At 45.8% G+C, this 13,869-nt stretch overlaps 1 protein-coding gene and 1 long non-coding RNA gene across 6 annotated transcripts in view; both read left to right on the top strand.

The window, feature by feature from the left end:
* Positions 1–13,869, top strand: part of DDR2 (discoidin domain receptor tyrosine kinase 2) — a 150,008-nt gene that overhangs the window by 54,460 nt on the left and 81,679 nt on the right. The gene's annotated exons all lie outside the window — the stretch shown is intronic.
* On the top strand, positions 621–8,436 carry LOC140626817 (uncharacterized). 2 transcript variants are annotated; one of them, XR_012025818.1, is made up of 3 exons: positions 621–2,646; positions 3,363–3,465; positions 7,628–8,436. It is a non-coding gene; the product is annotated as an uncharacterized lncRNA (long non-coding RNA). The 2 variants fall into 2 exon arrangements; XR_012025817.1 differs by having other exon boundaries at positions 7,641–8,436.

Below are 13,869 nucleotides of genomic sequence, written 5' to 3' on the forward strand. Positions count from 1 at the left end.
CGAGCAGCCTGGCTCCAGAGCCCCATTTTCTTAATTAACCACCACTCCAGGGTAGAAAGATCACTGGGTTTGGGGTTAGGACGTTCACACCGGCTCCACCAAAATGTCAACATGACTAATGCTGGCCCAAGTCACAGCTTCTCTGTAGTTCTCATTCATTCATTCATTCATTCATTCAACAACTACTTAGAGCATACCTATGGTGTGCCAGCTGTGATTGGCACTGGGCATGTCCCAGTAAATAAGACAGACCTGGTTCGTGCTGGTGTAGAGCTTACAGTTAAATATTCAGTTTTCTTATCTGTAAAAGATGAGGATTAAAATATGTTAAGATATGTCTCATCCCTTTGAAAACCCGTGCCTCTCTTTATAACCATAAACCTTCATTCTTTCCCTCATGTTCTTTGAAATTTCCAAGTAAGTGAATTACCATGACTAAAAATAAGTTAAATCAATTATAATATTGAGTAATTTTTGTTTGAATCGCTGGCCCTCATCCCTACCCGGAGGGTGATTGTGATCCGCTGCCCACCCCCGTACCCCCCGCCACCCCCAGCCCTGGGCAGTCTTTCAGTTAAGAATCATAGGGATGGTATTTTCACTCTAACAACAAAGGGATCTACAGTTAATTTTTTAGATTGCTTTGAAATGCCGGGGTTGTGTCTTTTTGACTTTGTTTTCATTCTTTTGCTAGGTTTTGGCTCTTGGGTGTGCGTGGCAAATAAAACTTTACTCATTCCTCTTACTGAAAACCCCCTACCCCACCAGGCATTGTTGTGAGTCATGAATTCTCTCACCAACTGACATTTCCTCATCCTGTTTGTGGAGGGAAGGCCAAGGGCCGTGCCCTCGCGTGTCTGACACAGGGGCCCACGGGCTCCTCCTCGTTCGAGGACCTCGTGAGTGAGATGAGCTTTTGGCTCTAGACAGTGTCTGGGCTGTTTTTACTGAGATTTGCATAGGAAGCCATGCTTCCCAGACCTCTTAGGAGCACCAGCTGGCTCCGAAATGCCTCCTGAGGCCCGGGCTTCTCCGACACACGTCCTGTGTGCTCACTATGTGTCACTCTCTTGTGGCTCCTAAGCTCTCAGGGATGGTGTCACCATGCAGAGTAAATGAGCACCACGTACTCGCTGGTTGGACTGAGGGGTAGACAGCAGGATTCTTTAAAAACATTTTCTATTTTGAAAAGAACACTTAACATGAGAGCCACCCTCTTGACAAATGTTAAGCACGCAGTACATTGTTGTGTACAGGATGCGATGTTGGACAGCAGATCGTTAGAGTGAGTTCATCCTTACTTAACTGAAACTTCCGGCCTCTTGATCGGTAACACCCTGTTTCTTCTCCCTCCCCAACCCCTGGCAACCACCACTGCAGGCTCTGATTTTATGAATTTGACTGTTTCAGATTCCTCACATAAGTGGAATCACACAGTACTTGCCTTTCTGTGTTTGACTTGTTTCACTTAGCACGATGCTGGTAACAAAGGGAGGAGTTTCTTGTTGTTCTGAAAGTAGTGTTAGGTGTGAAAAAATACACCTTAATTCAACAGACATTGGTGCAGCCACTAGGCTCGGTGCTGTCATCTACGGTTGAATGAGACCAGCGTCTAATGATGTCTAACAGTGTCCAATGGTGGGCTCTGTGGGGCTCGGTGGCCTTGCTGATTGCCATCGTGTAAAAATACTCTCACCGTGCTTCATTTCCAGCTACCAACATGATGCCAAATTGTTGATCGTGGAATAGCTCTCATGAGGCTATGCAAGCTTGTCCTGCATCTACTGCCATTGTTTGCAAACAAGTGTCTGCTTAGACTCCAAGCTGCAGGTGCAGCATGACAAGGCTGAGATGGAAGTATGTCCAGGGTAGGAAGGCAGCACGGGGGGACAGCGGTTCAGCTCTACTTTGGGCACATGCACTCGGTGAGCTGCAGGTACAGGAAGGACGGTGAGAAGGCCTACAGCTAGGTGGAGCTGGGGACCTCCAGCCACCTCCATTGTGTTCAGGTCAAGGGGAGGTGCCTTGGCCTACTTGGAGGTCCCTCATGGCCTAGGCTCACTTCATTGGGCTAACCTTTTCTCCCACGTTGACCAGCACACACTTTCCCCTCTAGCCTGGCCCAGCACAATCTAGGGAGCACGGCCCTGCCTTGGCTCACACCAGTCTCCACGTTTGGAAAGCACGTTCCCTTCCTTCCCACCTCTACTTCCCGCGTCCCCCTTTACCAATGCTTCCAGGTCACAGAAAACACCAACCAGAAGGGAAAAGGTGGATAACGTGGGTTACATCAAACTTAGGAATTTATGTTCCTCAAGAGTCACTGTTAGAAGGTAAAAGGCAAACACTAGAGTCTGAACAAGATGTTTGCAGCAGTCATAAACACTGATGAAGGGTTTGCACTCAGAACACAAAGGGAAATGCTTTGGAGCAAGAAGAGAAAGACAAAAGCAGGGAGGAGAGGCTTGTGCAGGAACTCACGAGAGTGGGTGTCACGTGGCGTGGACGAGAGAATGCTCCTCTGTGCTAGTCAGTCCCTGGGAGGTGAGACATTACTACAAACCCACCCGCACGGCCAACATGGATTAGACTCACAACCAAGTGCCAAGGATTTGGAGCAATGGAAAATTGCTCCATACATTGCAGGTGAGAGTTGAAATTGCTGCAATCATTTCACATAATGTATGACAACTGGGACAAAGCTCACAAATCCAATATTGAGCGAAAAGGGGCCAGACACTGAATACAAAGGGAACTAATTCTGTTTATGGAAAGTTCGAAACCAGGCAAAACTCTTTATGGGGTTAGGAATCAGTTTCCCGGGAACCTCTGGGGGAGAGCAAGAGGGGTGGTGCTTGGGAGGGTCATGTTGGAAGCTCCTGAGGGTGTTTTATTCTCGCCCTGAGGGGTGATAACCTGAGTATGTTCGTTTTACCGGGATTGGCGGAGCCATCCGTGTATGATTTGTGCCCCTTTCCATATATCTTATGTTTTCATTAACTAAAAAACAGAGGAGCTGCTAAATGAAAGTGTGAGAAACAGAGGTCAGCGTGTTTTTCTAGACTGCTTCTGTGTTTCCTCTTTTAGCATTATCTATTTTTACAAATTTAATCTTTAGACAAAATATATTAAGAGTGATTATGTGCCAGGAACTATGTGAGATGCTGAGGATAAAAAAGGGAACAAAATAGAAAAAAAAAAAAAAACCCTGCTGCTCCCATTCCCACGGGCTCAGGAAGGCGATTGAAGAAACAAACACATCCAGCGTGAGGTGGGGATGAATGCTGTGAACTAATACAGGCGGTAGGAGGGTAGGGAGTCGCGATGTGGGTGCTGATTAGGTGTCATTTTGTATTGGGCAGTTGAAGACTCTCCGATAGGGCAGCTTTTGAGCAGGGACCTGAATGTGGTGGAGAGTGAGCCCAACAGGAATGTGGGGAAAGAGCACTGCAGGCAGAGAGAACAGTAAGTGCAAAGGCCCTGTGGTGGGACCCCCTCCCCCCAGCTTCCCACACCAGAAACTTAGGCCCCAGTCTTGGCTTCTCTCTCCTCCCTTGCCCTCACATTCAACCCAGATCATTAATCCATTTGATTCCACACCTACATATCTCTTTATTTTTCCACTTTTTCCACCATCCTCACTGTTGTTGCTTATTCAGGAAATAGTTTCTTAACTCTGTCTTCTCATCCTCCTATTTATTTATTTATTTATTTATTTATTTATTTATTTATTTATTTTTTTATTTAGGTGACTGCCAGGGCTCCCCTTTATGCTTATATTAAATGGCCTACAAGACTTCTGCTTTCTTCTCTGGTCTCCTTTCTTGCTGCTTATCCTTGCATCCCACACTTGAGTCATGCCTAAGTGATAACATTCCTCTGAGCCCTCCGGTCTCTGGGCTTTTCTCCATGAGGGTGCCCCTACTCGCAGCAATCCTTCCCCTCCCGACCTGCTCATTCCAAGCTTTGCTCATCCCACAAGTCTTAACTTAGATGTTGCTGATGCTGGGAAGTTTTCCCTGCCCCTTAGCCGTGGCCAGGTGCCCTTCCTCCCCATCATTGCTGTCTTACATCACTCTGTAACTGCCTTTTATTTTCCTCAACTTCCCACTAACCTCCACGACACAGGTGGGAAGGAGCTCTGCTCTGTGTCTCAGTGCTTAGCACGGTTCCTGACATTTAGAAATTGCACAATAAATATCAAACGAGGGATCCCTGGGTGGCGCAGCGGTTTAGCGCCTGCCTTTGGCCCAGGGCGCGATCCTGGAGACCCGGGATCGAATCCCACGTCAGGCTCCCGGTGCATGGAGCCTGCTTCTCTCTCTGCCTGTGTCTCTGCCTCTCTTTCTCTCTCTCTGTGTGACTATCATAAATAAATAAAAATTAAAAAAAATAAATATCAAACGAATGAATGCAGGTCGAGGTAGATCTCTATGATAGGACAAGGGTCTGGTGGTATTTTTGTTGGTAACTGATGGAACTTTTTAATTTTTTTTAAGATTTTATTTATTTGAGAGAGAAAGAGAACACGCATAAGCAGGGTAGGGGGTGCACAGGGAGAGGGAGAAGCAGATTCCCCGCTGAGCAGGGAACCTGGTGCAGGAATCGAGATGCTCAGCCACTGAGCCTCCCAGGTGCAGATGGAACGATTTTACAGTCAAGACAGTCTTCACCACAAGAACCAGACCTGCTGTGTTTCAATTCTTATTCCTGGTAATTTTGTGTTCCATAATTTCTCAAACACATAAATAATATCCATCAAGTTTTAACATCACCTTATTTCACTCAATCATACGTAAAAACATCAGTTCAGGGGATCCCTGAGTGGCTCAGCGGTTTAGTGCCTGCCTTCAGCCCAAGGCATGATCCTGGAGACCTGGGATCAAGTCCCGCATCGGGCTCCCCGCATGGAGCCTGCTTCTTCCTCTGCCTGTGTCTCTGCCTCTCTCTCTCTCTCTCTCATGAATAAATAAATAAAATCTTTAAAAAAAAATCAATTCAGAGAACTTTGAATATGTGGAAACATTTAAATGCAGAGATCCAAATGTCTTGCTCTGGCAGCAGAGTGATGTGATCACCGTGACTTATTCCTAGAATTGAAACTTAATTTCTAGAAAACAAAATCTGAGTTAGACTTTATTAGTTTTGTCAGGTTTTGGGCATGCCAGGTGGACGGTTCTTGCCAATTTATCACAGCTCCTTCATATGGAAACGAAAGCTCTTAACATGAGAAGAGAGTGGGAGACACAAGAAGAAAGATGTGCATGGTTGGTTCCCAGGTGGGACTGGAGGATCCTGATCCCTGCTTGGCATGAGGGTTAGAAGAGATTATGGCAGGGAATTCAAATGGCAATGGGGGCACTGCGCAAAAGTCTCTCAAACTGACTTTTAAAAATGGTTTCAACAGGATGATTTGGAGAATTATAAATACTTGAGCATCAGATACCCCTATAGCTACTGTCTATTAAGCACTTGCTGTGTGGCACTGAAACTGTTTTAAAGAGACAATCTTACTTAGTTTTAATGCCAGTCATATGGGATCAATACCATTATATCCCCATTTTGCAGATGAGGAAATAAGGCCTAGAGAGGTTGAATGATTTGCCCTAGGTCACATAGCAGATTGGTGGTAGTACTGAACTGTGAACCCATTCTAATTTATTTTATTTTATTTTATTTTATTTTATTTTATTTTATTTTATTTTATTTTATTTTATTTTATTATTTATTTTATTTTATTTTATTTTATTTTATTTTATTTTATTTTATTTTATTATTTCCAGTTTAGTTAACATACAGTGTTATATTAATTTCAGGTGTGCAATGTAGTGACTCAGCACTTGCATGCATCACCTGGTGCTCATCACAAGTGCGTTCCTTAATCCCCATCACCTGTTTGACCTGTTCCTCCCCCATCCACCTCCCCTCTGGTGACCATCAGCTCTCAGTAGTTTAGAATCTGTTTCTAGGCTTGTCGCTTGCTCTCTCGCTCTGTCTCTCTCTTTTCCTTCAGTTTTTTGTTTGTTTGTTTGTTTGTTTTTGCTGGTTTGTTTCTTAAATTCCACATATGAATGAAATCATGTGGCATTTGTCTTTCTCTGACTGACTTATTGGACTTAGCATTATACCCTCTAGCTCCATCCATGTCATTGCAAATGGCAAGAGTTCTTTTTTCTTTTTAAGATTTTATTTATTTATTCATGAGAGACACCGAGAGACAGAGGCAGAGACCCAGGCAGAGGGAGAAGCAGACTCCCCGCAGGGGAGCTTTTTATCTTGATGAAGTCCCAATAGTTTATTTTTGCTTTTGTTTCCCTTGCCTCTGGAGACGTATCTAGAAAAATGTTGCGGTGGCCAGTGTCAAAGACCTTACTGTCTGTGTGCTCTCTTCTAGGAATTTTATGATTTCAAGTCTCACATTTAATTTTTTCATCCATTTTGAGTCTATTTCTGTGTATGCTGGAAGAAGGTGGCCCAGTTTCATTCTGGTGCAAGTAGCTGTCCAGTTTTCCCAACACCATTCGTTGAAGAGACTGCTTTCCCGTTGCATATTTTTTCTTACTTTGTTGAAGATGAACTGACTATATAATTGTGGGTTTATTTCTGGATTTTCTATTTTGTTCTCTTGACTTATGTGTCTATTTTTGGGCCAGTGCCATACTGTTTTGATTATTCGGGCTTTGTAGTATCACTTGAAGTCTGGGTTGCTTTGGTCCGCTTTTTCAAGATTGCTGTGGCTACTTAGGGGTCTTTTGTGCTTCCACACGAGTTTTAGAATTGTTTGTTCTAATTCTTTGAAAAATGCTGTTGGAGTTTTGATAGGGATTACATTAAATGTGTAGACTGCTTTTGGTGCTGTAGACATTTTAACAGTACTTGTTCTTCTGATCCATGAACATGGAATGTCTTTCCATTTCTTTGTAAGGTCTTCAATTTCTTTCGCTATTCTCTCTTTCTAGTCATTAGGCTGCACTGCCTCCCATATTGAACAACAAACCAACCAACTCATTCTAGAGCTAAATGCATCTTTTTTTTAAATAAATTTATTTTTTATTGGTGTTCAATTTGTCAACATATAGAATAACACCCAGTGCTCATTCCATCAAGTGCCCCCCTCAGTGCCCGTCACCCAGTCACCCCTACTCCCCACCCACCTCCCCTTCCACCACCCCTAGTTCGTTTCCCAGAGTAGAGCTAAATGCATCTTACTTTGAGGTGTCTATTGCCGTGTAAATGCATCTTACTTTGAGGTGTCTATTGCCGTGGATTATTCATGGCCTAATCCACTCATTTTGCTCCGGTACTGGCTAAAGGATAGGAGTGCTGTGATGGCAAATTCCCTGCAAATGCAGGCATTTGATTACAGAGACTTTGCAAGACAATGTCTTTTTTTTTCCCCATCAAATAGCACCAAAATAAGCTTCACCAAGCAAGGATTCATAAAATAAGATCTTTCAGTTGTGGGCGGGATGGGTAAGTGTAGTCTTTGAACAAAGAGTCTCCCCGCTGGTGCAGTTGTGATCCTGGAGAGAAAGGGAGCAAATATCTGGCCCTCCTTCCCTCTCTGGCCCCTGGGCTCAGCTCTGGCCAAGGGTGTGTTTGTTTGGCTGTGATTCTTTTCCTTCAGTTTCCCTCTCTAGGTGTCGTGTTTCATGAGCTCCAGGGCCAGAGCCTGCCACAGAGCTCCAGGCTCCCGCCTGTTTCAGCCTCAGCCTCTGGCTTTCATCGCTGCTCCTTGGCCAAAGTGGAGTGAGGGTTTGCAGAACGACAAGGATTGGATGCATATTTGGTGGGGGCGATGGCTGGACGAGCACCTCACCAATCCCTAGCCCCAAAGAAAACTGACAGCGACGCCCTCCTGGTTGGGGCCCAAACCACTACCTTATTAAGAGAGGCCCCTCAGCTCTCTGCTCCCCACCCACACCCTTGCAGCTTGCCCGCTCTTCCTGCTGCAGTCAGAGCGAGGCCTTGTGCCTCAGCCTTCTTCTCCGGCCTGCTCTCCACCCGCTGCTAGTTTCCTTGGACGGAAACTCGCTGAGCCTCCAGAAGTCACTTCCCAACCTCTGGAACCTTGAGTCCCTGTACTTAGTGGGCCAGAACCTCCACTTCCTGCTGAGGTTTCTCAGGACCCGGCACCCTCTCTTTGTGTGTCCTCCTTCCGTGGAGTCTCCTGTCACTGCTCTGGGGGTGGGGGGTGGGGGGGGCACCTGTGTATCTGGAGTCCGATTGTCATCTTAGGAGAGCACAGTGGAGAAGTAATGACTTATTTATTTATTTATTTATTTATTTATTTATTTATTTATATTTTTTTAATGACACGTTCATAAGCAACTCTTTCTGTTCGTTTGTTGACTTCATAGGATGCATGGATCAGGATATTGGTCAGAGTGTGTGTCTCTTATAAGAGATGGAATTAAAGACAGGTTTTTAAAAAAATATTTTATTTATCTATTTATTTAAAGAGCACGAGCAGGGAGAGGGAGAGGGAGAGTCCCAAGGAGGCCCCGTGCCTAGCATGGAGCTCAACGTGAGGCTTGATCTCAGGGACCCCAAGATCAGGACCTGAGTTGAAATCAAGAGTCAGATGCTCAACTGACTGAGCCACCCAGGCGCCCTTTAAAAACCTGGTTTTTAAGAAGAAGCAAGGACTGGCTCCCAGAAGTCCACAGAGCAGCTCCACAACCAGAGCCAAAGTAGCCTCCTGGGTAGGTCGTAAGATCCAGGTCACAAGAACCCCCCAGGCAAGGAGAAATGGAGACTGCAGAGTCTCTCCCAGCCATGTGCTAAAGGCTGAAGTATCCCCCCACCCCCTGCAAGTTTATAACTCAAGAAGCACCAGGACATACTGGGAGAAACCCATTGCAGGGAGAGAAGGAATCTGACAATTCAGCATGCCAACCTGGGCTGCCTCTTGTCAGAGCAAGGGACGTGGGGCTCTTTGTTTTTTTGGTATGTTTGTTTTTGCTGCCAGGGTCTTGTCATGTTATGATTATTTAATATGTGCGAGCCCCAGCCAGGTACTTGGGGTAGTCAAAATATATTTACTGTGAAATGAGACAAACTCCAGGTCTTTAAACAGCTCCAGTTGTAATAATAAGACTTGAGGCTAAGCATCATTCTGAGTATTAACTCCTTTCTTCCTCACGGTGATCCTTTGGGGCGGTATCTGCCCCTAGCGGCCTGCTACTTCTTGGATGAAGAAACTGAGGCACGCGTGCTCTGAAAGGTCCGTGTTGAGATCTACAGGCAGGCCTCCTGGGGCTCCCCGGCCGAGCTGTGCTGCTTGCTCAGGGTGTTGGGGGCAGGGGGGTTGGTAGTGGTGGTAGCACGGATCGGACCAAGGTTATCCGGTACTAACCCCGGTTATCTCCACTAACTGGGAACAAGACAAAGCTGCCCCTTAGAGGAATCCCGCCCCCCGAGCCTGAGAATAGAACCCACTCATCTGTGGGCGACTGACCTTTGCAACTTATCTTCTCACCTGTGTGCATAACCGTGTTAGAACCTGGTTCTGAATGAATCTGAACGCTGGGGGCGGGCGGGTGGGGTGGATCGGAGAAGTGGGTGGGACAGGCTGAGAGGCAGGGAGATGGGACAAGTGGCAAAGCTCTGTGGGCCACTGTGTCCAGGGATCGAGTCCTCAGGAGCCATGCAGGCAGCTGCTGTGGCTCCAGGGGTGCCGCTTGCTGGAAGCATCAGGGGAGGCACAGCCCGAGGCTCCCGCAGGAGGCCTACTCCTGCTGCCCCCTTAGCCCTGCCTGCCAGGAGAATGCACTTAACTAACCCTTTCTCGTCCCTTTATATTCACTCTGGATGAGCCCTGGGGATTGCTTTTCGAGGGAGAGGGAGTAATAGCACCTCCCAGGTTTGGGCTGAGATCCAGCCCTGTGATTAGGGTAGGGCCGTCCTCCGCTGCCTCCCCCTGCCTTGGCTGCATGGGCCCCACTCAGTCAGGGCTGGGAGAAGGTCAGGAATGTTCCCACCTACCTAAGCTGATCCTGGGCAGCTCGCAGGTGCCTAGATGCTCACGGGCTTCTTTTCACATAGCAAGGGAGCCCTGAGGAGTCACTTGGAGGTTCCTCCCTGATTGTCCCTTTGCTGGCTTTGGAGGGCTTCTCTGACAATTGAGGCCTCTTAAGAACGTGCTTCACTTCTAAAGGGCGCCCTGGGGGTGTTCAGAGGAAAAGGAAGAGAGATCAGGAGGCTTTCCCCAGCCTGAAATTGCTCTGTTTGATTAATAGGGTGAAGAGTTTTCTTTTGATTTGCCAACATATCTTTTAACACCCAGTGCTCATCCCACCAAGTGCCCCCCTCAGTGCCCGTCACCCAGTCCACCCCATCCCCCTGCCCACCTCCCTTTCCAGTACCTCTTTTGTTCATTTCCCAGAGTCAGGAGTCTCTCATGTACTGTCATCCTCTCTGATATTTCCATGAAATGGGCAAAAGACATGAACAGAAATTTCACAGAGGAGGACATACACACTGACAACAAGCACTGTTGTCACTGAGAAAATGCTCCCTATCACTTGCCATCAGGGAAATACAAATCAAAACCACAATGAGATCCCACCTCACACCAGTGAGAATGGGGAAAATTAACAAGGCAGGAAGCAACAAATGTTGGAGAGGATGTGGAGCAAGGGGAACCCTCCTGCACTGTTGGTGGGAATGTGCACTGGTGCAGGCACTCTGGAAAACTGTGTGGAGGTTCCTCAAAGAGTTAAAAATAGACCTGCCCTACGACCCAGCAATTACACGGCTGGGGATTTACCCCAAAGATACAGATGCAGTGAAACGCTGGGACACCTGCACCCCGACGTTTCTAGCAGCAATGTCCACAATAGCCAAACTGTGGAAGGAGCCTCGGTGTCCATCGAAAGATGAATGGATAAAGAAGCTGTGGTCTATGTATACAATGGAATATTCCTCAGCCATTAGAAACGACAAATACCCACCATTTGCTTCAATGTGGTTGGAACTGGAGGGGATTATGCTGAGTGAATAAATCAGTCGGAGAAGGACAAGCATCATATGGTTTTACTCATACGGGGAATATAAAAAATGAGGGGGAGGAGTTTTCAATCTGTAATCCTTTGGGGGTTTTCTGTGCTGTGAGACTGTTCTCTGGGGCTCTTCAGATCCTGATGTAACCTGGATCATCTGCACCAGGATGCTCCCATGGCAGTCCACACTGCAGAAGGCTAGCATGGCCTGTTGACTTATGTCCCTGCCCCGTGATGCGGGATGTGAATGTGGTGGGAGGGCAAGGAAATCTTGAGAACGGGCTGGAGGCATTCGGATTTTCCTGTGCCGCCTCAAAACCTGTGTGCTGAACTGAATTGGAACTGGTCCTGTTAGCATCATCATCCTAAACAGTGGCCTTGCTAGGCCACAATGATTTAAGGGTTGCCCTTATAAGATCTGTGCTGATTCCACTTGCATTTGTTTATACCCCATTGTTCCAAATCTGCATTCGTTCTGGACACTTCTCCTACTTTCCCAATATCACTCGTTGATTTTACCCTGCACTGCAAATCCAGATTTTTTTTTTGTAAAAAACTGACTGTAGTGGTTGCTGTAATTTGGGATTGCTCCCTTCTATGAACGTTGGCTTTGAAGAGCATGGAGTGCTGTTGGAGAATGGTTTGTGGCTAGATGTGGTTTTGTGATCTGGTCCCTACAGGCCGCCCAGCTGGTGGCTGGACACTCTCATGCCATTCTCTGTACCTCGTTTGGTTTGTTCAAAGCATGAGAAAATAAAAGCAAAATGTAGAGTTTCTCAGTGTATTCAACTTAAGTTTCTTTTTATTTCCTTTCTATAAGAATTGCTCATTATTTCTAAAGTGCCATCAGTTTTATCCAAGTGAATACGCAGTTGTAGCTTCATAAAACCATGGATGTGGGCTTAATTGCTCAGGCTCCCAGGTGACATTCTTATTCACAAAATGCCAAGATTTTTGGATTTGCAAAACAAATACTTTAGATAGTACTCAGAAAAATCTCTTCCTCCTAATTAGCTTCTTTTCTTACCTGCCCTGTTATATCAATTGGGACCTGGCCAAATTAGTTAGGAAAGTAGTAGCCCACACATGCCCTGACTATAAGCATCTTTGAACAAATATTTCTCATGAGAGAGCTTCTTTAAACTGCCACCGATGTACAGAGGTGCACGTCCAGCACATTCACAGTGACCATGACTTTGCCCTGAGACTCTACCTGTGTCTCTTGTTTCCAATATTGCAGGATACAAACCTTATGATTCGCTTTCCTGTTTTCAACCTTAGCTCACCCCACACTTGATGTTTGGCAGCAATATCCTGGCTTCCCCTGGTAACATTACATTCTGGCACTTTGGGTGAAGGTGTTCCTTCTAATCAGCCCTGGACCCTATATTCAGGTGCGGGACCTGGTGAATGCTATGCTTCTTGGGTTACCATGGATCCCACGGCCATAACCTAGGAACTTCTATATGTCACATCCCTTCTCAGGGAGCTAAGCCAAGGATACCGTGCCACTTATTTGAGCACTATATTGGAGATTCACACCCAAGGCTCCGGGACTCCAGGATTTTATATGAGTGGTGTTGAGCTTTCGAGATTTTTATCACATGATGTCAGCCTCGGGACCCTGGTGTCCACACAGATGTCTGCACAATAGGGAGTATTTGCATAGAAGGATGAGCAGACTTGGGTTGGGTCATTCTTTTATTAAATGGACATTAAATATGGTATGTCTGTGAAAATGTACATTCAAACTAAAGTTTTGGAAGCCCTGGGACTGTAGAACTCTAATTTTGGGATTTGAGGACATGACAGGCTGTTAGAGGAGATGGCTCTGAGAGGCTGTAGCTATGAGATGTGGCTCGGTCATTAGTCACCTTCAGGACACTGTGGGTACATGCAGAGTCCAGGCCCCCAAAACTGCTTAGAGCTACTGAGACAGAAAAGGAAACTATATGCTGTGTGATTCAAACCTGTGTTTTCTTTCCCATATTCTGTCTTCTGTATGTGTCATAGGGAAGCGAAATAAGACAAACACTGAGCAGTGTCGGCTTACATTTCAGTGGTATCCAAGACCCTGATAAATAATTTAGGGTTTAGGGAGATCAGAACACAAGAGGAGGAACTGAAAAACAGGTAATTTACTCATGTATGTTTATAGATTCAAACACTTCAGTGCCTGGGACTTTATGACTGACCCCAGTAGATCGAATTATTCTTTATGACTATTAAGTGGTCTTCAATAAGTTTGCTATATTTTCTTGGAAAAGTGATCAATACTACTCTCCAGATCTTATTTCTGACTGAAGCTCAAAGTTACTTTAAGCAATTGAGCCCTAGTAGAGCAAAGTCCTGATACGTCACTTTTGCCACAGGATCTGGGCCAGATGGCCTATGCATAAGATGAAAGGTAACAATGGCCTGCTGTGGTGTCTGCTTGCATAGGTGGTGTGAACGTGCGAGTGTTCACATGTCCACAAATCGTGGAACTCAGTGGCCATAAGTTATCATTGTGTGAAGCTTCGAATCTGCATCAGCATAAAAAAATAGTTCTTTCAAATCACACATTCCTCTGCGTTGGATTGCCCGTCAGCTTACCCTGTTTGGGGCTGTAATGAACAGACACATAGATGATTAAAACTGGAAGGGATTTTAGAAGTTAGCTAACACAGTCTCTTGCACAACAAAGGACTGTTCCCTACAGTCTTATAAATAAGGTGATTGTTCAGCTTCTACTTGAACACTTCCTGTAATGGGGAGCTCATACCCCGACAAAAAACACACCCCAATTTTGGATGGCTCTAATTTTTAGGATGTTCCCTCTTATGTTTGGTTAAAATCTGCCTCTCTGCAACTTGGTTAGTTATGA

Source organism: Canis lupus, chromosome 38 (assembly GCF_048164855.1).
Source record: "Canis lupus baileyi chromosome 38, mCanLup2.hap1, whole genome shotgun sequence".
Classification (NCBI taxonomy): Eukaryota; Metazoa; Chordata; class Mammalia; order Carnivora; family Canidae; genus Canis; species Canis lupus.